General features: G+C 39.1%; 2 protein-coding genes across 2 annotated transcripts in view; one reads left to right on the top strand and one right to left on the bottom strand.

The window, feature by feature from the left end:
* Positions 1–21,009, bottom strand: part of LOC102781013 (N-formyl peptide receptor 1-like) — a 76,462-nt gene that overhangs the window by 30,160 nt on the left and 25,293 nt on the right. The gene's annotated exons all lie outside the window — the stretch shown is intronic.
* Positions 1–21,009, top strand: part of LOC102777167 (serine/threonine-protein kinase SBK2) — a 44,145-nt gene that overhangs the window by 1,964 nt on the left and 21,172 nt on the right. The window lies entirely within an intron of this gene.

The following is a 21,009-nucleotide window of genomic DNA, read 5'->3' as shown; positions in this document are numbered from 1 at the left end:
GAGTCTAGTGCGATAGCTTTCACATGAGGTGAGGCACACTATTAAAGGTTAAAGTAGTACACTATGTTTCAGTTTTTATGATATTAATATTACTAGTCTCCACAGTTTGAGTTCCTTCTGTCTTATCTAAGTGTCAGTGACTTCCATCACTTCTGTGATGCTGCTTAGTGTTACCCTTCGAGTCATGAGTTCTGCTATCTTGTCTTTAGGTTATTTCCTGTCTTACTTTGAAGGTTATCTGTCTTTCATTTCTCATTTTACTTTAGGTTTTCCGCTTCTTTATGATTCTCGCTGTTATAGCCCCATCATCTTCATGTTCCTGGTTTTCTGTATATTGCATCGTGTTGTTTAAAGTGTCTCTTTAATGTCTCATAATTTTCCCATGTAAAGTATCTCGGACTACACTCTAGTGTTTAACTTATTTATGTGATATGAGTATGTTTTATTGTAAAATATTAAGAACTTCTCTGCAGGTTTCACACTTTTTAAAGCCACCCACTGAGCCCTGTGGTGGAAAGGTTGAAAGTAACATCATTTAAGTAGCTCTGGTTGTAGAAGCTCATCTGGTTCCTAATCCATCACAGTTCACTGGTTGCTCTGATCTGTGAAAGACAGGAAGAAAGAAATATGTTCTTGTCTTTGGATGGCTGTATTTCACAAACTAATCAAGTCACAGAAGCTCGTAAACAGTCATATCCAGAATAAATGAATCTTGTTCACCATCAAATGAAAGTTTGGTTTAGTTTTAGTCGGAACTACGACCATTGGAAGCATGAAAATATGTGAAAGCACCAGCAAGTCATAGCACTGAACATCATACACTGTCTTATATGATATATGGTGACAGAAGGGCCTCAATCATGTATTCCTAATATGGGAGAGAGCCAATAGGACCACTTGATTATCATCATCATCATCAAATAGGATAAAAGTGCAGTGCAACATGTTCAGCTTGTCACGTCATTGGCTGTTTCATGAAGTTCATTATCATTTTGTGCTGCTACATTTATCAACGTTGAGAATTTTAGGTTAACGATGTTACTGAATCAAATTGTTCTGCTGATCAGGAGTAAGAATCTGGTGACACTGTGAGCTTTGATGCTGTGAAATGGAAAAATGTCCACAAAAATGATGAATATGCTGTGAACTTTGAGACCCCTGACTTGTTTGGTCTCCAGTCCTCGAGGGCCGGTGTCCTGCAACGTTTCCATGAGTCCCTGTTGCAGCACACCTGAATAAAATGAGTAGGTCATTAGCAAGACTCTAGCCGTGTCCCAAAACGTAGGCCGCATCCTTCAGAGCCATCGCAGTCTACGGGTGCTCCTTGCTATCTAAAATATAACAGGACGCTGGAGTAAATTTTTTGACCATCTCACACTTCTGTTTAATCAGTTTTCTGTTTGACGTTTATTCAGCTGTGTGAAAATCCCGGAGGAACCCTGTAACATGGTAGACTAATGTGCCTGTATTAATTCAACTCCATATTATTGTGTGAAGTTGCACTGAGTTGTGAATGGTTGTGTGTGTGTCACATTTTTGGTGAGCTAATGGCTGTAATGGGGTTGGACTAATTAGAGGCAGGTGTAACTGATTGCACTGATACACTGGTCTACTTATAGCCCACACTACAAAAACTGCTGTGTGATTTTGTCTCTCTGTGCAGGTTTGTAATGTGATGAAGCCTGATATGTTTGGGATGGATGGGTTTTGCAATGTGAATTATATAGTGAAGGTGTAATTTTGTCTCTCTGTGCAGGCCAGGGCCTATTATATGCCACAGTCTAAAGGCAGCGGAGTCGCAGAGGCTGGAGTGACCACTGGCTATCTATTTGAAGGGTGGTTGGTCTCAGAGGATAACTCCTCCTATTGAAGACGATGTGTGGAGTGCAACTGGCGTTGTGGCACAGCTGGCTCTGGCCTTGGGACTGTGTGCTTTAACTTGATCTGCAAATGGGACACTGGACTGTTTTATCTTTTGAGTATTGTATCAATAAATTATCTTTTAGAATTTTTATGACTGTCATCTTTTTGCCCACAGCTGAGACGGTTGGTCAGACCTGGAATCTTTTTGGGTGTGTTACAACCAACCCAAGGGATTAATAATGTTTTATTTAATCTCATAACTTTGATCTCAGCCAAACTGATTTACTCAGGAACAAATAAAACACTGAAAAAAGCCAAACAATAAATTTTTTACCAAAAAGTTATCCGAGCGACTTGTATATCATGTTTAACCTGAGTAGTGAAAGACCGCGGGGGCCTGAAAACAATGAAGCAGGGAGTATGCTGTTCTCACCGACTCAAATGACCATTGAACCCCCCGGCTAGCTATCGAGCAGGTTGCTAACAGACATCTACAACAACGTCGGAGCACTTTTGCAAATATGTGTTGTCTTGATAAACCAAGCAGATATTTGAAGTTCACACAGCTACTTTCTCGCCTCAAAATATCTTAAAAGTTTATTTTGTGACCCAGAAAGATTAGTAAGAGTAATTTTAAAACTTAGTAGCGGCCGCCATTGTTGGAAACTGGAATTGGCTGGGCCACGCTATGAATTCTGGGATTTGGTGGGCCACGAAGGATACACCCGACCCCTGCTTCAAATCTGAGGAAAAGGAGGATGCATTTGTCAGCCGGATTCGGAGGAGTCTACAAATTGGGACGGCCTTGAGCGCATCGCTGTGACGTAATCTGTCTACAAGTGCGGCCTCAGGAGGAGGACACAGCTTCTATAGATTTGACTGCATGCTGAGGCAGCAATTCAGCCATTTGATTCATGTTACAGCGGCTCATGAGTGAATGAACATGGTGCAATAGAAGTACATTTTTCCAAACACTTAGATTTACTTAAACCTACTTGAGTAGGGTTAGGGGTTGCTGCTTTAGCATGCAGTCAAGTTCTGTAGAGTCTTTCTAATGACCTACAAATTATATTTAGGTGTGATGAAGCAGGGACACATGGAAAAGTCCTCGAGGACTGGAATTTGGTAATCACTAATGTCTAACCAATCCTCTAGGTGGAGCAGTGAGTGTGTCTTGGAATGACATGAGCTAATTGGTTCTTCAACCAGATGAGAGAAAAACTTGAGATGATGTAAATAAAACTGAATTTATATCAAAGTGAGCAGTTAAGAAAATGGAAGTCTAGTAAGTTAAGATAAGTACAAAAAAAATTGAAGGACAGCTACCTATGGTGTCATGGTCCTGCGTCATTTGACCCAGTGTTCTGTTCTTGCATTTTCATGTCATATAGATTATTGTTAAATTAATTTAGTTAGTCTTGAGTTTATTCCTATAATGCCTAGGCTGTTCTGTTTTTTATGCCTTTCCTCCACTTCTGTCATGTACCTCCGTTTCCTGTTTTATTGTGAAGGTCTCAGGATGTCTAGTTGTGCTTCACCTGTGGTGTCATGTTAATTCATGTCAGCTGTGTTCCCCGTGTGGTCTCACTTTCCTTGTTATTCTTCTGTGTAATTATGTCAGCGTCTCCCTCTGTCCTGTGTCATTCTCCCTGTGTTTCCCTACATGTTCAGATTCATAGATTTCCCTATATAGTTTAGCATCGCTTTTTTGTTCAGCAAATGAAGCTGTGTTCTTTGAGTTTAAGTCATGCATGTGACAATAGATTTGGGTCCTATCCTGCCAGCGCTACACAGCCGTTTATGACATATGGTTGTAAATTAAGTAAAGCCACAAAGTGAGGTGGGCTGAAGTAAAAGGTGAGATTAGATGAGGTAAAGCTACAAAGTAAAAAACAGAACAATATTTTGACTAAAATACATTAGACAGAATGAAAACTATCATTTTAATTATCAGTATTCAGAAAAAGAAATGAAACTTCTTAAACTGGTGAAGGTTTTAAAAAGTGGCTGAAGAGCAGAAGAAATTTACTCTCTTGCTTAAATTGATAAAATTTCATGTGAAAAATTAATGAGTAAATGAAATGAAGGAAATTGTTGACTTAAGTAAGAACTGATAGGAAAGTGGATACACAAAAAGTACTTGATTGCAACAGAAGTTTGGCAGATGCTTCAGACAAAAAAAACTTTAACGTCACAAATTGGAGAAAAATAACAAACTGTGATGTTTATCTTTTATTTACCGACTTATAAAACCCCTGACGTCTGTTCTTCTGTCATGCTTTAATTCTCTCATCCAGCCAGACGCCACTTCCTATTGTGGTTCTTGATTAAAAATCATACCGTACTTTATGAAGATTAACTTTAATCGCTGTAAATGCTGACATTTTGAAAACCTGCCTGCTGCTTTTTTCCAAACAACTCATCTGCCCTGCTTTGCTGACTAATCCTTCATCATATTTTTTCGATAACATTCTTCCACTGTTTGTTTGTTTTACTCCTTCCAAATCTTTCCATGAGGTTTAAGGATTTATTTTTTTTAAAGGTTCCCCTTGGCATGCAACTAAAGAAAAGACAGCCTGAAAAATACCCCTCTGTGTAATCTGAAGAGGAGTTTTGACATCTTTGACACGTCAAAGTCCGGTTTTGCTGTGGTTCTTTACGTCTCTGAGTGAAGCAGGAAGTCGGGATGAGTAATGTGTAAATGGATGAGACGTAAATGAAATTATTAAGAACTCACTATCTTGTGTGCATAATGTTTGGAAAGGCAAATATAAATACACTCAGAATGTGTTCGGTGCAAGATAAATTATATATTTCCTAAGAAAGAAGGCTTTTTTGGTAACTATTGCATGCAGGAAACACGATAAGAAAAATGTCATGCAAAGAGATAAAGTTGGAGGTGGTGAGTGGTTGAATGTGAAAGAACTTAAGTGTTGCTCACTAAAGATTCATAGACTATTAGAAGGTAACAGAATGATCTGCCACATTCACTGCTGTAAGAACTGTCATCCCTGCAGTAGTACATCCGTAAATCCTCCACATATTTCAACACAGCGAGCATTTACTTTCCATTTACTTCCTTATTTTGAGCTACCACAGGATAGTGAAATTAAGTTGTCATATCTAATACTAGTCTCACATCCTGAAATATTTCAACTCTACTAAAGCAGCCGTAATTTAGAGTTCACCTAAGGACCTTTTTGTCGGGAAAATAAATTTGCTGCATGTCAGCAGCCACTGTTTTAAATGCATGAAACGAGGAAGGATGTCAGTGACATTTTGTGGCCAGTCAGTCTTGAATTTATAGGCCTTGTTTACTATGCAGACTGAGCTGGGGTGGGGAGGCGGGGGCTTCTAGCCTAATCTGAGACCTGCAGTGTGGCCTCTGACTGTGACCAGCTCCAGGTGTGGTGTTCCTGTTCAGACATGCTGGAACATGTTCAAACATGTCTGAGCAGTTTGGACATCTGAGGCGGGAGTTGTTTGTCCTTCCTTTCTGAACTTCTGGCATCTGACAGGAAATAAATACTCTGACCGGCCGGCAGCGGTTGGAATCTGTCAAAAAGCAGTAGAAGTAAGCAAAGTTATAAAATCCAGAAAGAGATACTTAATCACTCTGGTGTCATAGTAGCTACTGTTGAAATTCTTAAAACTTGTTTATTTTTATTCACTTTTCTTACAAAAGTATTTACTGCCAAAGGTAGTAAATAATGAAGTAAAAATACTTTGTAGCAGTTCTTAGTAGTACCAGTACCTTTAATTTTTCGATAATGGAGTGTTTTAATCTGCATGTATGAGTTTTCATTTGTATCACGTTTGCTGAATAAGACATATATTTGCAACTTAGTCAATAAAAATTTGTCATGCAATTTATATCATTTTTGAGTTTTTAAAAAAAAGTCACGCTCATAATGTAAAGTCTCAAAAACTCACAAAAATGCATGTATCAAATACGATACACTTGGCTTTAAAGGCTTAAATGAATTATGAAGAATGGAATATGGAAACTTAATTGGTTTGTCTGTCAGCATACCTTCATGTTGAGTCCCTGCGAGAGAGTAAAAGTGATGTAAGGAGCAAACACACATGCACTGCAACCTTGAAATTGTCTAGACATCACCCCACAAAGGTGCACATTAGAACATAAATCAGTAACGGAGTCAGCTCAGACATTAAGTGGTCATTAGCCTGTCAACTCCTCAACACAAGGGCCTCCAGTAATCCTCCCAAAAGGATTAACTATATGCGCTATATACACTAAAGTCCAAGCGAGGCCTGAAAAATAAAATAAATGAATAAATAAAGTCCAAATAGCTATAACTGCACTGCCATCATCACACCATATCTGTGAAAGCAGTGCAGTCATTTCACACTATTAAGTATAACCATACTTTACCCGCACTCACACACACACACCCAGATGTTTTCATCTTATAGCCGTACAGGGTTGAGTGGACGAATTAAAACAAAGGACAGCAGGATTCAATCACATCCCTGCAAAACACAAACAAAACTCTCAAATTAAAAACTAAACATTTACAACAAGAACTCCCAAAAAGGATCAGATGCAGTAAACATAACTGAAAACAGTTGTTAATCTAAAACTGCAGCACTGATAAGTTTCCCACGCGGAGTAGATCTTGGTCTCAGCAACTCCCGCCCTCATAAAACAAGTGTTCACACTGAAATGTTCAGAGACAATTATTAAAACAAAACCCAGCATCTGTAAACAGTTTGCTTCTGAAACAGACGACAGTTCAAGGGGACTTTAAAGCATCGACAGTGATTCTACTTAAGGGCAGCAGCCTGGCTGCTTACATGTTAACATTCAGGGTCTGCTGGGCTGGGGTCAGCACTCACTCGGCTTTAACATCACTCTGGTTCTTGGGTAGCCTTGTGTTAACATGTCTGTGCAGATGTTCTACAAAGATCCAAACTTGTGTTAGCAGCATAACGTAGGTGTGTCTGTGACCTCGATGCAGTTCGTGCTTTACGGTTGCACTCGTGTCTTTTCATGCAATAACAGTGTAATGTAATCCCCATATGTCCACTCCTCAAAATCTGTCAATAGCTCCATCATTTTGCTCTTCTTCTTTATCTTTAATTCTATTCTTGTTTAGTTCAGTAATATATTGTATTAATGTGTTACTGACAAATACTCGACTCAATGTGTGGATATAGCATAAATTGTATATAAAGATGGATAGAGCCACTATGACATCACCTCTTGTTTTCTGGAGTTATTACCTCTTGTATGGTGTTCAGGTTCGATTTATCATTAAGTAACTTTAACCCCCAGCACACACATATTTACATTACACATGTAGTGTTCAAGTTCAAGGGGAATAGAAGAAGGGGGGAGAGAGAAGATTTTAAGGATTGTTATGAAGCTGAGGCTTTTTGGACACTGGATATAGTAACGGGAAGGCAAGGAGACAGTGAGGGAGAGTGACACACAGGAAAGGGTCTGCAAAACCAGACCCTGCGGGGAGGTCTCTAACCTGCAGCTCATTTGCCATCCGCTCAGCCAGGTGAGCTATTGCATCACCCTTAATGTAGAGTCTGTCAGTGAGGCGAAGGTGAGTCAGCTGCTAAACAAGCACATCAGCGAAGAAGACATATGGATGTGACGATATGATGTTCCGCACAAGAATATCCAACCACTGTGCTGGGCCTGGCTTCACCATGTTGAATGCCATGCAGGTGCCTCATTCCTTACAGTAACACAATGTCAGGGCGTTTTGTATAATAACAATTAGACAGGCTGAATCACAAGATATTAAATAAGGAGCGTAAGTTTATAGTTTTGATTGCTTTTATATTATGGGACTGTCGTTTTAAAATATAGTCAGTTTTTTTTTCTTGTTTTTTCAAGATTGACCGCAGCACCTAAAGAAGCTGTTACATCTAAAACATTAGAGAGCTACGCTAAGTGTAGTGTTCGAACAAGGTCAGTTGACTGAAATGTAACAGAGGCACCATTCAAGCACTTTAACAGATTCATTGTAATATTAAAAAAAATGTAGGATAACGAAAAATACAAGAAAATAAAAGTACATAAACATTAAAAACAAAGTGAATTGAAAATACTTGTTACATGCTTATTTAAACATGTTTGTTTTACACATTTCTTCCTTTTTTTTGAGATGTAGTCACCACTCATTTTTGTTTTGTTCACAGCAACATCTGTAAATACACAAGACAAACACCACCAAATAAAAAAATAAAGGAAAACAAATACTGAAACATTAATGGGAATTTTAGAAATATCTAAAAGAGTCACTCTTGAGTTTTCTAGTTCTAGCAAGACTGATCTGCAGGCAGGAAAAGGACCTAAAGGCGCGGTGAACTCAAAATACACTGCTTTACTGCAGGCGTGGAGGTGGTACAAATAGAAATAAACTAAACTGGGATAAACTCACAGGGAGAGTCACACAGCTATGAGGGAGGATGCGACAAAGGACAGAGGGAGACGCTGACCTAAATACACAGAAGGAAGGAAGTGAGAACACATAAAGAACACAGCTGACATGAATAACCACAACGGGACAGGAGAAGCAAGGCTGAACAGAACAAACATGGAAAAACGGGACCTTCAAAATAAAACAGGAAACAGAGGAACATGATGCGTGAGTGGCGGAGAGGGAGCAAGGGAACACGGGGGAGGGAGAGGAGACATGATGGGCTCAGCCCATCCGTTATGTTTCATAATGGAATAAAACACAAGGAGGGGAAACGAGGCACAAGAACACACAGAGGGAGAAGACACTGGGAAATCTAAATAGTTAGAGGATCTCAATAAGGTAACTAAAGACTATTAATAAACCAGGACATAACCCATTATACAAAAATACCACAAAAATACAAGAAAACATAAAATGCTGGGCAAAAAGGGCCCAAAACCATGACAAGAGGTCTTTAAACCTTAAACCTTTTCTGATGTTCTGCTAAAAAAAAAATCTCATATCCTGAAGATGTCTATTCCCATTATTATTATTCCTATCATTATTACAATGAAAAGCTTCAGATGTATCATCTGAGTCCAAGCCTCTTCTTCTCATTATGCTCAGTGAAGATAATAACTGTATCTTTGAGCACAAACGTATTCAGTGACATGGCCCACTGATAAATACACCCTCAGGTCTTTCTTCAAATGACTGACTTAACATTAGCAACTGTTAGCTCAACGGGGACATGTCAGTCACATTCTGTACTGACAGAAGATGGAGCTAAACATGTTTTAAAACTTTAAGCACTTTTTTCTTTAATCCAGCTTCACAGACACTGCTACATCTAGGGCTGTGCGATATGACCAAAATCTCATATTCTGATTTAAGACATTTCTCATCCTGATAACCATAAATATCACAAAATAGTACTTTTTCTGTAAATTCTGTGAATCTCTGGCATTATCTTATTTTTCCCTTTTAATCCTAGGTGCCATCAAAGACTAACAACTCAGGATAAGGACCCAAAAGCACAAGCTGAGTTGTGTTTTTGGCTAAGTTTATAGTCGTTACTGAGGTAGGAAGTTTGATACACAGGAAATAAGACAGGAAGTCCAAAAGCAATCAGATCAGACGGAGTAGCCTGAGGCAAACTAGGAAACTGAATGGTGCTGAGTATAAAACGCAGCACCATACATACATATATTTATGTGTGTGTATATATATATATATATATATATATATATATATATATATATATATATATATATATATATATATATATATATCTGTATGGCTTAGAATAAAGTAAACTTCTGTAAGTATGTTTTTCCTGAATATCTATGGCTGAATTCACTGAATTCATTTAAAAGCCAAAAAAATGTAGCAGGTCTACACACCCACAATCACTGGCTAAGTTACAAAAACATGAACACCACGCAAGGGTTAATTAGTTCTTTCTTTGGGAAGCGACCATATTTGGATGTGCTAGTTCACTGCTCAGCTATTGGGCGCTGACAGGCTGGATGAAAAGCTGCGTCAGAAACTGGATGGACGCTTTTCAAAGAGAGATTCCTCAAATAGTGCAACACAATAGTAAAATACTAGAATTTGACTCGGCACAAATTTGCATGGTCTGTACCATACAGCACGCTGTATTATTAATCAGATAATACTATTAAAATGCTTCAAAAAGTAACAACAGTGCAATCTAAGTATCTGTCAGTCAAAGTTGCTACAGCCCTAAATTTAAGCTTTAGCCAAATCTGCACAGGGAAGATCTAAACAGTTAAAAATATGAAAAAATACAGCAACATCTGCACATTTAGGAAGCATGGGGTTAAATCAACAGATGCAATGATCTGAATGCTGAAACCCTAAAGGTGAAAAGGTCAAGAATAAGCTGGCGTTAACATAACAGTCACGTTTACACACCACATACAAGATTTAGCTACTGAATTGCTTCAAAGGGCTTTCTGTGACACACCAAATAGTGATGTCACTTTGGCCTCATTAGTTTCCTCTGAAATGAAGGGAAAAAGCTGAGACCCACAGACCTTTTGATCTGCACAGTGACACAAGTTGGGGGAATTTACTAGTGTGCAGAATGCTTAATTAGTTGCGAGTGATGTCAGCCAGTCAGCATAAATATTTCAAATTGTCCACTGAGACACCTGCCGGATGCACTGATTCATTTTTACTGTTCCTGTCCTATTTGAAATGATGATGCTGAAATATGCAAAAATGCACCGTAAACTGTTTCTAGCTTGCAAACTTCCACTTCTGGTTGGCCTGGATATTGTAGAGAATCTAAGAGAGGAAAAAAGCAAACAGAAGGCCTGTACTACAGCTTTTTGAGCTAAATTTAAGTCTTCATAGTGGTTCAACTCATTCAGTTAAGTGAAAGTGAAAAAGACAAAGGCTGAGAGAAAAAGAGGAGAGACATATGCACACTTGGAAAGACATTTAAGTAAAATTTTAAAAAGCATCAGTTGGAATTTGTTACTTACAATTAGTTTTCTTTCATTTATGCAATGTATGTAATATGATCTCATTTCATCATCTACTGAATAATGTGAAACATGACATTATAGACAGTATAGAGTAATTTGATGGAGCTTGTGACCATTTGATGCTGCTGTGATGGGTTCAGAGCACTTGTGGGGTTATTCTGTCATGCTGTGAGGTTGATCAGCTGTAAATACAAAAAGGTAACAAAATGTCACATGGATAGATAGCTACAGTAGGGCAAAAAAGTATTTAGTCTGCCACCAGTTGTGCAAGTTCTCCCACTTAAAAAGATGAGAGATGCCTGTAATTTTCATCACAGGTATACCTTAACTATGAGAGACAAAATGAGGGGAAAAATCCAGAAAATCACATTCTCTGATTTTAAAAGAATTTATTTGCAAATTATGGTGGAAAATAAGTATTGTGACGCAAGACGTGTAACTTCTTCTGTAAGAGGCTCCTCTGTCCTCCACTCGTTATCAGTATAAAAGACACCTGTCCACAACCTCAAACAGTCACACTCCAAACGCCACTATGACCAAGAGTCAAGACCAAAGAGCTGTCAAAGGACACCAGAAACACAATTATAGACCTGCACCAGGCTGGAAAGACTGAGTCTGCAGTAAGTAAGCAGCTTGCTGTGAAGAAATCAACTGTGGGAGCAATTATTAGAAAATGGAAGACATTCAAGAGCACCCTCGATCTGGGGCTCCACGGAAGATGATCACAAGAACGGTGAGCAAATATCCCAGAACCTCACGGGGGGACCTAGTGTATGACCTGCAGAGCTGGGACCAAAGTAACAAAGGCTACCATCAGTAACACACTACACCACCAGGGACTGATATCCTGCAGTGAGAGACGTACCCCCCTGTTCAAGCTAGGACATGTCCAGGCCTGTCTGAAGTTTGCTAGAGAGCATTTCAAGCATTTCAAGGTCCATGAGGGGCCTAGCCAGTCTCCAGATCTCAAACCCATAGAAAATCTTGAGAGTGAAAGTCTGTGTTGCACAGCGACAGCTTCAAAACACTCTAGAGGAGATCTGCATGGAGGAATGGACCAAAATACCAGCAGCAGTGTGTGAAAAACCTTGCAAAGACTTACAGAAAACATTTGACCTCCGTCATTGCCAACAAAGGGTATAAAATAAAGTACTGAGATGAATTTTTGTTATTGACCAAATACTTATTTTCCACCATAATGTAGATATTATTTAAAAATAAGAGAATCTGATTTTCTGGATATTATTATTTATTTTGTCTCGCATAGTTTAATTTGTATCATAGTACCTATGATGAAAATTACAGGCCTCTCTCTCATTGTGGGAGAACTTGCACAATTGGTGGCTGACTAAATACTTTTTTGCCCTACTGTATGTACAGAATTGTAAAATAGTATGAGAACAGTGTTGACTACTTTTAAACAGAAAAGTATTTTTACTTTAAGTGAGCATAAAGTCTTTCCAATTCCCTACCTTAAAGGAAGAAATGTACTTTTTACTCAACTGCTTCTTTGGTTTAACTGCTGACTGATCTTCAACAAGTGATATTTTTGCTCATTTTAAGAAAGCAATTGCTTCAATCTCTTTCCACATGCATAATACGCAAATAAGGCAGTTATCTTTCACAATCTGCTTATCTGTCCCTGATATGAAAAACAGACACACGTATAGCATTCAAGAGTGCTTCCAAAAGTTAAGGTAGCATGAGAAAGAATGAAACTAACCTGTGTAAACGGGAAAGTTGTGAAAACTTGATAAAACCGAAACCTGATCATAGCGTAGTTGTGTAGTCGAACATGTACATATTTGGGTAAAAATACTGGTGGCAGCCAGTGGTACCCCTCAGCTTCCCAGTAGTGACTTGAGTCATCACATTCACCTGCCCCCTGAGAAGTGTAACGACAATACCACATCAGCCTTTAACGGGGAGGTGTAAAACTGATCTGTGATCTGTTTAACACCACTTATGGTAACATTTCTATAAAATAGTGAACAAAGGAACCCTTTGTATTCAAAATGTTTAGAAATGTTGCCTCTAATGGCCAAAATCAACATTTAAAGCTATATGTTATTTTCTATCCATCCATTCGCTTCTGCTTATCCTTTTCAGGGTCGCGGGGGGCGGAGCCTATTCCAGCTGTCATAGGGTGAGAGGCAGGGTACACCCTGGACAGGTCGCCAGTCTGTCGCAGGGCTAACACAAAGAGACAGACAGCCAGTCCCACTCACTTTCACCACCTCACTCAGCATCTTCTTGCTGTGCAGCAACACTGCTAACCACTACGCCACCGTGCTGTCCTCATTTTTCTATTGTATGTTAAAAAAAACTTTAAAAAATCAATTAAATCTTACTAAGCATCACATACCATATTATCACCAAAAATATAGTACCTGCGTTTTACACATATCGAGAATGTACACAGCTGTTGGTAAACCCCACTGCTGTTTGGCCACTGTAAACTAAGCAATCTTAGCTTAATCCCAGTGTTGCATAATTGGGAACAAATCAGTGTGGAAGTGTTGCTTTGATAATCCTCTCATGTTTTAAAGCATATTTAGGTCTGAATGTTACAGCTGAACGTATTTAAATCGAGTTCAATGGGCCTTTTAACTGGTGGAAAACCCTTGACGCATACTAGCCCACACAGGCCCCACAGGAGTTTTACCCCTTCAGGCCCCCATTATAGTTTTCTGTGAGCAACTCATGTGCTTACCCATAGAAAACCCAAATAGGGGCCTCAAAGAGCTCAACTTCTGTGGGCCCTGTGGTGGGCCCTGTGGTTTGCCCTGTCCTGCCCACACAGCCCCACAGTTCATCCACACCTACCCACTGTGGGCCCGCATTATTACGGTTTACTACAGCTCCCTCCAGCTGGTGCTTGTCAGTGGGTCTTTGTGCGCTCAGTTTTGTCATAAGTGTTTGAAAAGAACTCTCTGTTGAGTTGAGGTCAGGTGACTGATTTGGCCCTGTGGGGCAAAACTTAACACATGAGTGTCATTGTCAAAACTCCCTTAAATATTTAACTGTATCATTAGCAGATGCAGATGCTTTTGTGTGTGGAGGGTTGAGAGTCTAACACTCAGTCCACTCACAGCTCTTCGTTGCTCTCTGTGTGATTACCATGCAGGTCTATAAAGGCACACAAGTCTGCAATTGTCTCAGCAATTCATCAAAGTGGCAGTTGTGCTGGTAACAAGGTTTTATGATTAAAAAGACCTGATTGTCTGAATGAATAATATTTAAAGGAATTCCCCAGTTAATTAAGTTGTTGTGTTAAGTTGATCAGTCATGGATTTAAATAAAACAAGCCCACCTAAAAGTTGAGAACCACACAAAATTGACCAAATGTTATGTCCCTATTTATATGCAACACAACAAATGTGGATGGGGGCAGAGACATTATAGCACTTAAACAGATAACCCAAAAATAATAATAAAATTCAATATAAACACCTGTCACCTGTTAAAAAAAGCATCAATTCCTTTGTTTGGCAGGTAGGTTGTCCCCACAGTTGTTTTTTTTTCTCTTAATTATGTTGAGATAGGGACCATGTGGGGCCATAACATCTGTGCTGGCACTGGACTCATTATTCTGTAAAAATACTTCTTTGTCATTCTGGAAAATCGATTTAAGACTTGTCAGATTAAGACTTTTTGCTATTTTTGGCATCAGTTACTAAATGTGGGTGTTGAGACTATAAAAATATTTCAGCCTTAGTGAAATTAATGGCAGATGAGCTACATTCTTTCACTTTCGTGCTATGAAACATCATAGTGAAAACATGGCATACTTCTCTTTAAGATGGAAAAACTTATAACTACATAACATATGAATGGGGTGTGTAACCCACCCCCCTTTTCCGTGCAGACCCCAGAATGAGATCAGAGTTGCGCTGGGGTCTCAGACAGAACACCGAACCCAGACAGGCTCAACAAATTCCACAGGAAGCACTGACACACTTGTTACCTCAATCTCAGCTTTGATGTCACGCTTCATTTGCTGTCTATAGGGATATCTGGCTGTCATCTGTCTGCCAAGCTGAATTCCTGCCTAATGTGATGGTTTAAATGGGTCCTGGTTGAGTCTGAGGGTTCAAAACCAGACCGCAGAGCGTTTGATTCCTAAAAATAGTGAATGCGTGTCAAAGTGTGAATAGGCAAAATGCCAAAATCTGTGCAATATCTGAAAGTTGTTTTGCGGGTGGTGGCTTGCATTGTTTCACGCTTGGATTGTGTTTTTCTTACTGTGCTGAGCATGTTGTTGCAAGTAATAAATTTAATAGCATGCCTTCAGCATATTTTTTAAGCTTTGTGTGTGTTTGTATTAGTGTCAGCGAACAAAAGAAAAACCTGGATCGTTGAGTGATGTGCTTTGCTGCCTCCCCCGGCTGCCCATTCGCTGCTGCATTCTTCACATGCCTTCATTCAGCAGAGGTCACAGAACACGAGAAGAGCGTGAACTAGAGTAAATGATATCCGGAGCGTGGGTGGTTGGGGAAATGATGAAACAAGTAGACCCGACTGTGCAAATCACTATTGAGGATAAGACCACCTCATCCAATCCGCACGCTCGCTTACTGAAACATGCAGTCTCTCCATTACCCCATATGGCTTTGATGATAAAAGAGAGAATTAGCGAGTCATCCTGCAACCTTTATGACGTGCTTTCTTCTGTTCTTGCACATCACTTTCTCTAGCACAAAGTTCATTAGTTCAGTTCATTTTTATTTCAAACATTTCAAACATGAGCCTTCACAATCATTACAAAATATCATTCCATTATTTGTTTGAAAAGGAGTAGGCAGAAGTATTTACTTATTTGTCCCTACCCCCTCAAGTTTTACCTCTCATTCATTTAATTTTTTTTTTTTTTTTAGTCTTAAATTAAACAAACAACATATGAAACAAAAGTAAAGCACAACAAAACAAAACATACATAAATCAAAAACAAGAAATTAGCAAGCCCCACCACAGTATAGTTTCTTTCATATGAAAAATACAGAAGGTGTATATTTGCAGATACACAAGTTATGGAAAAACAAACAAACCAAAACAAAAAAAAAAACCAAAAAAGAACCACAAAAGTTCATTAGTTCAGCATTTCATGAAAAACACTATCCAATTACTACAGTAATATGTATATTAGAAACGAGGGGGAAGGATATAGTTCTCATGCACATATATCAACTTTGTATCCTGGTGGGTGGAGTTTTTAACTATCAAACACATTTCATAAGAAGCAGGAAACTACTGGCTTCTTGGAAACTCTGTAACGTCACTCCTTAGACACGGTGCCCTCTGCCAAAGCAGCAGTGACACAAGCCAAACCACTGGTAATGGATAAAAGAGGGTAAAACTGCAACTGTTACTTAAAATGTATAGATTTTTGGCTAACACACCTCAGGTTCATAGTGACTCAACCTGAGTAAGCTGTGAGTTACTGAACGTAACATTCACCTTCCTCCCACCCTGCCATGCTTCCACTTGTTACAAGTGTTACCTCAGTGCAAGGTCTTATATCTCAATGTCTATGTAGGTTTCAAATCATTCAAGTCATAGTAATCTTGAGGGCTTGAAAAAGAAGACAAGGGGGCTACATTTGTGAAGACATGTCGCCTCTCTCATCCAAGAAGCTCCTTCAGTTCTAAAAGAGCTTGTGTAGAGTTCCAGGCAATAAAACCATAGTGGGGTTGTCTCCTTTGGAGGTGGTCGTGAGGGTCGTTATTGGGTTATTATCGTCACTGGGGTTAATTGGGGACATCTCGCTGAGATATTGCCCTACCCCACCATCACTGACCTACCAAGATGTGATGCCTGATGGTTGGTGTCGTAAGCCAACACCTCCATTCAGTGATTGTCATACAGTCTCTTGTGTGCAGAAAGGCCTTTCTGAAGTTTGTTCTCCTTGTGTCTGTGTGGGTTCCCTCTGAAAACTTGCTTGTTTAGTTAATTGGTGATACACCTAATTGGATGTTAGTCAACATGTGTTAATCCTGTGATGGACCGGCGATCAAAGTACACCCTACATTTTATGGCAGATGGGATAGGCAACCCTTTATTGGATAAATGGTTTAGAAAATGAATGGATGGATATTTAGTTAAAGCAACTGTAGTGACACTTGGCATAGTCAAGTGGGAAAAGGGCAAACATTGTTCTCTTCAATGCAAATTGCGTCAACAAAAACAGATAAGAAACAGCAGCAAGATCAGTTTACAGATGAGTTACTAGATTCAACAGCTAACAGGTAACTTGAGATAGGATCAGTGAGCATGGGCACAGAGGGACACCATTCATAAGTTCAAAACTTTCTGTTACACAGACTGACGTCATGCTCTACCCACAATGTCAAATTATCCACCATTGTGTTTGGAGGGTGTCAGGCCTGAGATTGAGACTGAAAGATCAATTCTGTCACTGTGCAACACTCTTGGGCCAAAAAGAATCGTCATCCGATGAAAATGTAAATTCCCAAGCTACGATAAAGAGTCTGAGAAGAGAACACTTGGAGCTTTTTGTAGACGAGAGTCACGCCCTCTACTTTACTTTACCACAGTTATGCACTGGCACTGAAATGGCAATATTTCACAGTGCAACACAATTGATCTTGCAATCTCGGTATATTTTGCTTGCACCTCCAAAAGCAACTCCCTCCAACCACAGCCCATCTCAAATGCCTGAATATGTGTCTGAGAAAGAATAGGACAGCCGAGATTAAATTCGCCAATGATCATCGACACAAATACTACAGATTTTGGAGACTAACTACTGCGGTAAGGCAGAAAGGTGTGAATAAGTTTACCTGACACTGTCCAGTCCAGTTAGTTTTGCAACTCTAGGAAATGGATCAGAAAAATTTTGAAGCATGACTTGTCTGTTTGTGGAAGAAGTAGTACAGAGACACTCAGGCTGTGAGGAAAAACTGTACGCTTCAAATGAAGAGAAATGTGCACACATCATCAATTTGTAAGAAAATAATTTATCTTTCACATAGACATCTTATCAGATGCACACATGTCCTAATATAAAAACCGATATTGCCCCATAACTGCTGAATTTGTCAATAAGCAAATGTTAATATCAATATTTATGACTAAAAAGGCACCCAGAGTCTTCTGCCAAGACAATGTGAAAAAAAATCCTACTGATGGTCAAACAACAAACCGATGCACAGTATTGGCCATATGGTCCATTTCATCAGTTGCAGGGGAGCTAACATTTGAAGAAAAGCATTTTTATAGTATAAACTTTATATAACAACCGATGTACCCACTGTGATGTGCTCCTCTGGTTAAGTAAATCCGGCTTTGAACTTTTGAGCTGAACATTTGATGGTTCTTTAGAATAGCCTAAAAGCAATGTGAACGATATTGAAGGAAATCACAGAAAATAGACAAAAAAAACAAATATTTTGACACCGGTCAAATCTTGGATAAAAAATAGTTCTAAAATTGAAATTGCGCAGACGTTGAACACCTCAAGTCACCTTCTGCTCAGCACTCTTTTAAGGACCTCATTATAAAACTCAGTGCCTGGTGAATGGTGAATGAACAGGGCTGACATCAAGTTGACGTCACAGCCGTTGTTACAAACTTTCATTTTTGTTTGCGAAACTTTGAAAAGGTTCCACTTGAATACAATGTGTGATGTCACCAGTGGCAATGGAAGTGATCAATGTGCCAGGTATGCTGGAGTACTTGAGGATTGCTGAGATATTGTTTTTAGACTTTGTAGAACAATATTTCTACTGTTGTAGAATATGAAATATTAGAGTAACTGAGAGAATCTACTACTAAACACTGGGTTAGGATTATTAGTTATTTGTATGTTTTTAATGGGTTTTATATAGACCACACCTATGTGGGGATAGAGATCCCACCTCTAGTTCAGCTGACAGCTATTTGGAGTTGAACACTAGAAGTAGTTGACTGGTGTGAGTTTGAGACCCGTCTCTATAGAGGCAAGACAGGAGGAAAGGAGGGTGGGGATACAGGAAGCCAGGAAGAACACAGTAGCAGCTGGTTGTATTTGGAGATCTTAGTTGAAGAAAAGCACATCTTTAAAGGTGGGTGTAGGGTCCTGACCTTATTGCATCTTGAGGCAGTTGTGATTTGGAGCTATACAAATGACATTTAATTGATTTTAAAGGCAGATAGTTTTATTGGAAGGAGGATCTGTTTTAAATCAGGGCATATGTGGAAATTTTAACATAAGACTGGAGCAGAAACTGTCAAAAGATTAAAACCTTATCGTGCAATTAGAGGGTTGCCACCTGATGAAAGCATCTAAGACCTGAAGAAGATGACACTGAACGTTGCATTTCCAAGATCTGGTGAGAAAACTCACTGCCTACTAAAATAAAGCCTATTAAGGTTGATGAAAACTCGGGAAAAGTTAAGAAGATGCCAGATGTGATTGATTGCTTGTTCGTCAGAATGAACTGAACACCATTTCCTGTTTGTAACCAGGGTGATAACTGTGAGTGTGGTGTCCTTGTGCCCTGGACTCAATGCCAGAATTACACTCCCAACTCACTACTTCTATTGTGAGTGTGGTGGTTTCCTGCTGGTCACAACTAGAACGTACTTCCTTATTGTCCTGAGCCTTTTTTTTTGTCCACGTCCTAACACTTCCTTAATCAGGGATCACCTGACTGGTCCAAATAGAGATAAAGTCCACATTGGTCTCTGTCCCGTTTTTCTCACCCATCTGCCGCAAGTTCTGACCAAGGAGAGCCCCTTCCTGTTTCAACCATGGGTTATAACTGTTCATTGGAAGACAATCCTGCAGAAATGCTTTAGATTAAAGATATCTTCAATATAGTAGTGAATCTAAAGCACAGCTTCTCATGAACACTTAGGGCTAGTTTTTGAATGCAACAAGATCTACATATATTATTATCCTCTTTAATGTTCATATGGCAGCTTTATTTGCAAACAGTTATTTAGTTCAGCGGTCTCCAACCTTTTTTGCGCCATGGACCGGTTTATGCCCGACAATATTTTCACGGACCGGCCTTTAAGGTGTCGCGGATAAATACAACAAAATCAAACTAGTACCGGTACCGAAAAAAAGAAGATTTATTCATAACACACGTGAAAAGACCCAGGAAAACCGAGTTAACGATCAAAACGATAACAAAATAACGCTGAAAACTGATAAAAACCCTGAAAACTATACATTTCACACCTGATCCTCAACTCTCGCGGCCCGGTACCAAACGACTCACGGACCGGTACCGAGGTCCGAGACCCGGGGGTTGGGGACCGCTGATTTACGTCATGTTCCATTTGAATGTGTGAGTCAGGCCAAGATTAATTCTCTTTTATCTCTGTTTTGGTCTCCACCACCTCACAAGAAAAAGCTGCTAATGATGAATATTTTACATTTTGTGTCATAATCATTTTCCATAATCAAATCATATTTACAAACATTGAGTAGGTGCTTTAATCGGCTTACAAACAAAATGATTAACCCTGAACATTTCCATCACTACACTACAGAGATGACTTTCAGCAGGGGGAACTGACGTGATCCCTTTGATACGCAAACTAGCAACTCTGAAGAAATTCATTAGTACAGCCTCAGCTCTTTTTTTATTTTTTTTTAAACCCAGGCAGGAGATTATTAACGAAATGACAATAAAAGATCATCTTTTTCCAAACTTTTGAAATTCCAGAAAATCAAATACAAAGAAAAGTGTCAGAAACAGAAGTGAGATTTCCTCCTTTATGAGTATTACTTTCTATTATCTGGGAATAGTATTGACTTAACTCCTGGCACGAAGCTACACTCGATCTTCATCTCCTCATGTTTTTCACCTTCTCTACATTTATTATTAATGGTCAATGCTGCTGGGATGTGTCACGCTGTTTGCGCTACTTACTCCTGCAAGTATCACCATACCCTCTTTTATTTAATATGTTGTTGTACAAATTATATTTTGCTTCACAGCCACTTTCATTCCTACAGAGTTTACATTTACTTTCTTAAATCTCTTTCAGTGTTTTGCAAACTGAGTTTTATTTTCTAAACTTAATGTAGTTAAAATAAGAAAGTGAGGTGATGACATAAGAGTGGAGAGAAAGAGAGAGAGGAGGAAAGGAAAATTGCTCAATCTGGTATTTTCTGCTTTTTTTTAAATTTATCATTTCCTCCATTTAGAATCACCTCAACAAACAAAGAAATT

Source organism: Neolamprologus brichardi, chromosome 22 (assembly GCF_056152115.1).
Source record: "Neolamprologus brichardi isolate AB-2024 chromosome 22, ASM5615211v1, whole genome shotgun sequence".
Lineage (NCBI taxonomy): Eukaryota > Metazoa > Chordata > Actinopteri > Cichliformes > Cichlidae > Neolamprologus > Neolamprologus brichardi.
Note: the sequence above shows the minus strand (reverse complement) of the source record. Positions and strands in the feature narration are given on the sequence as shown.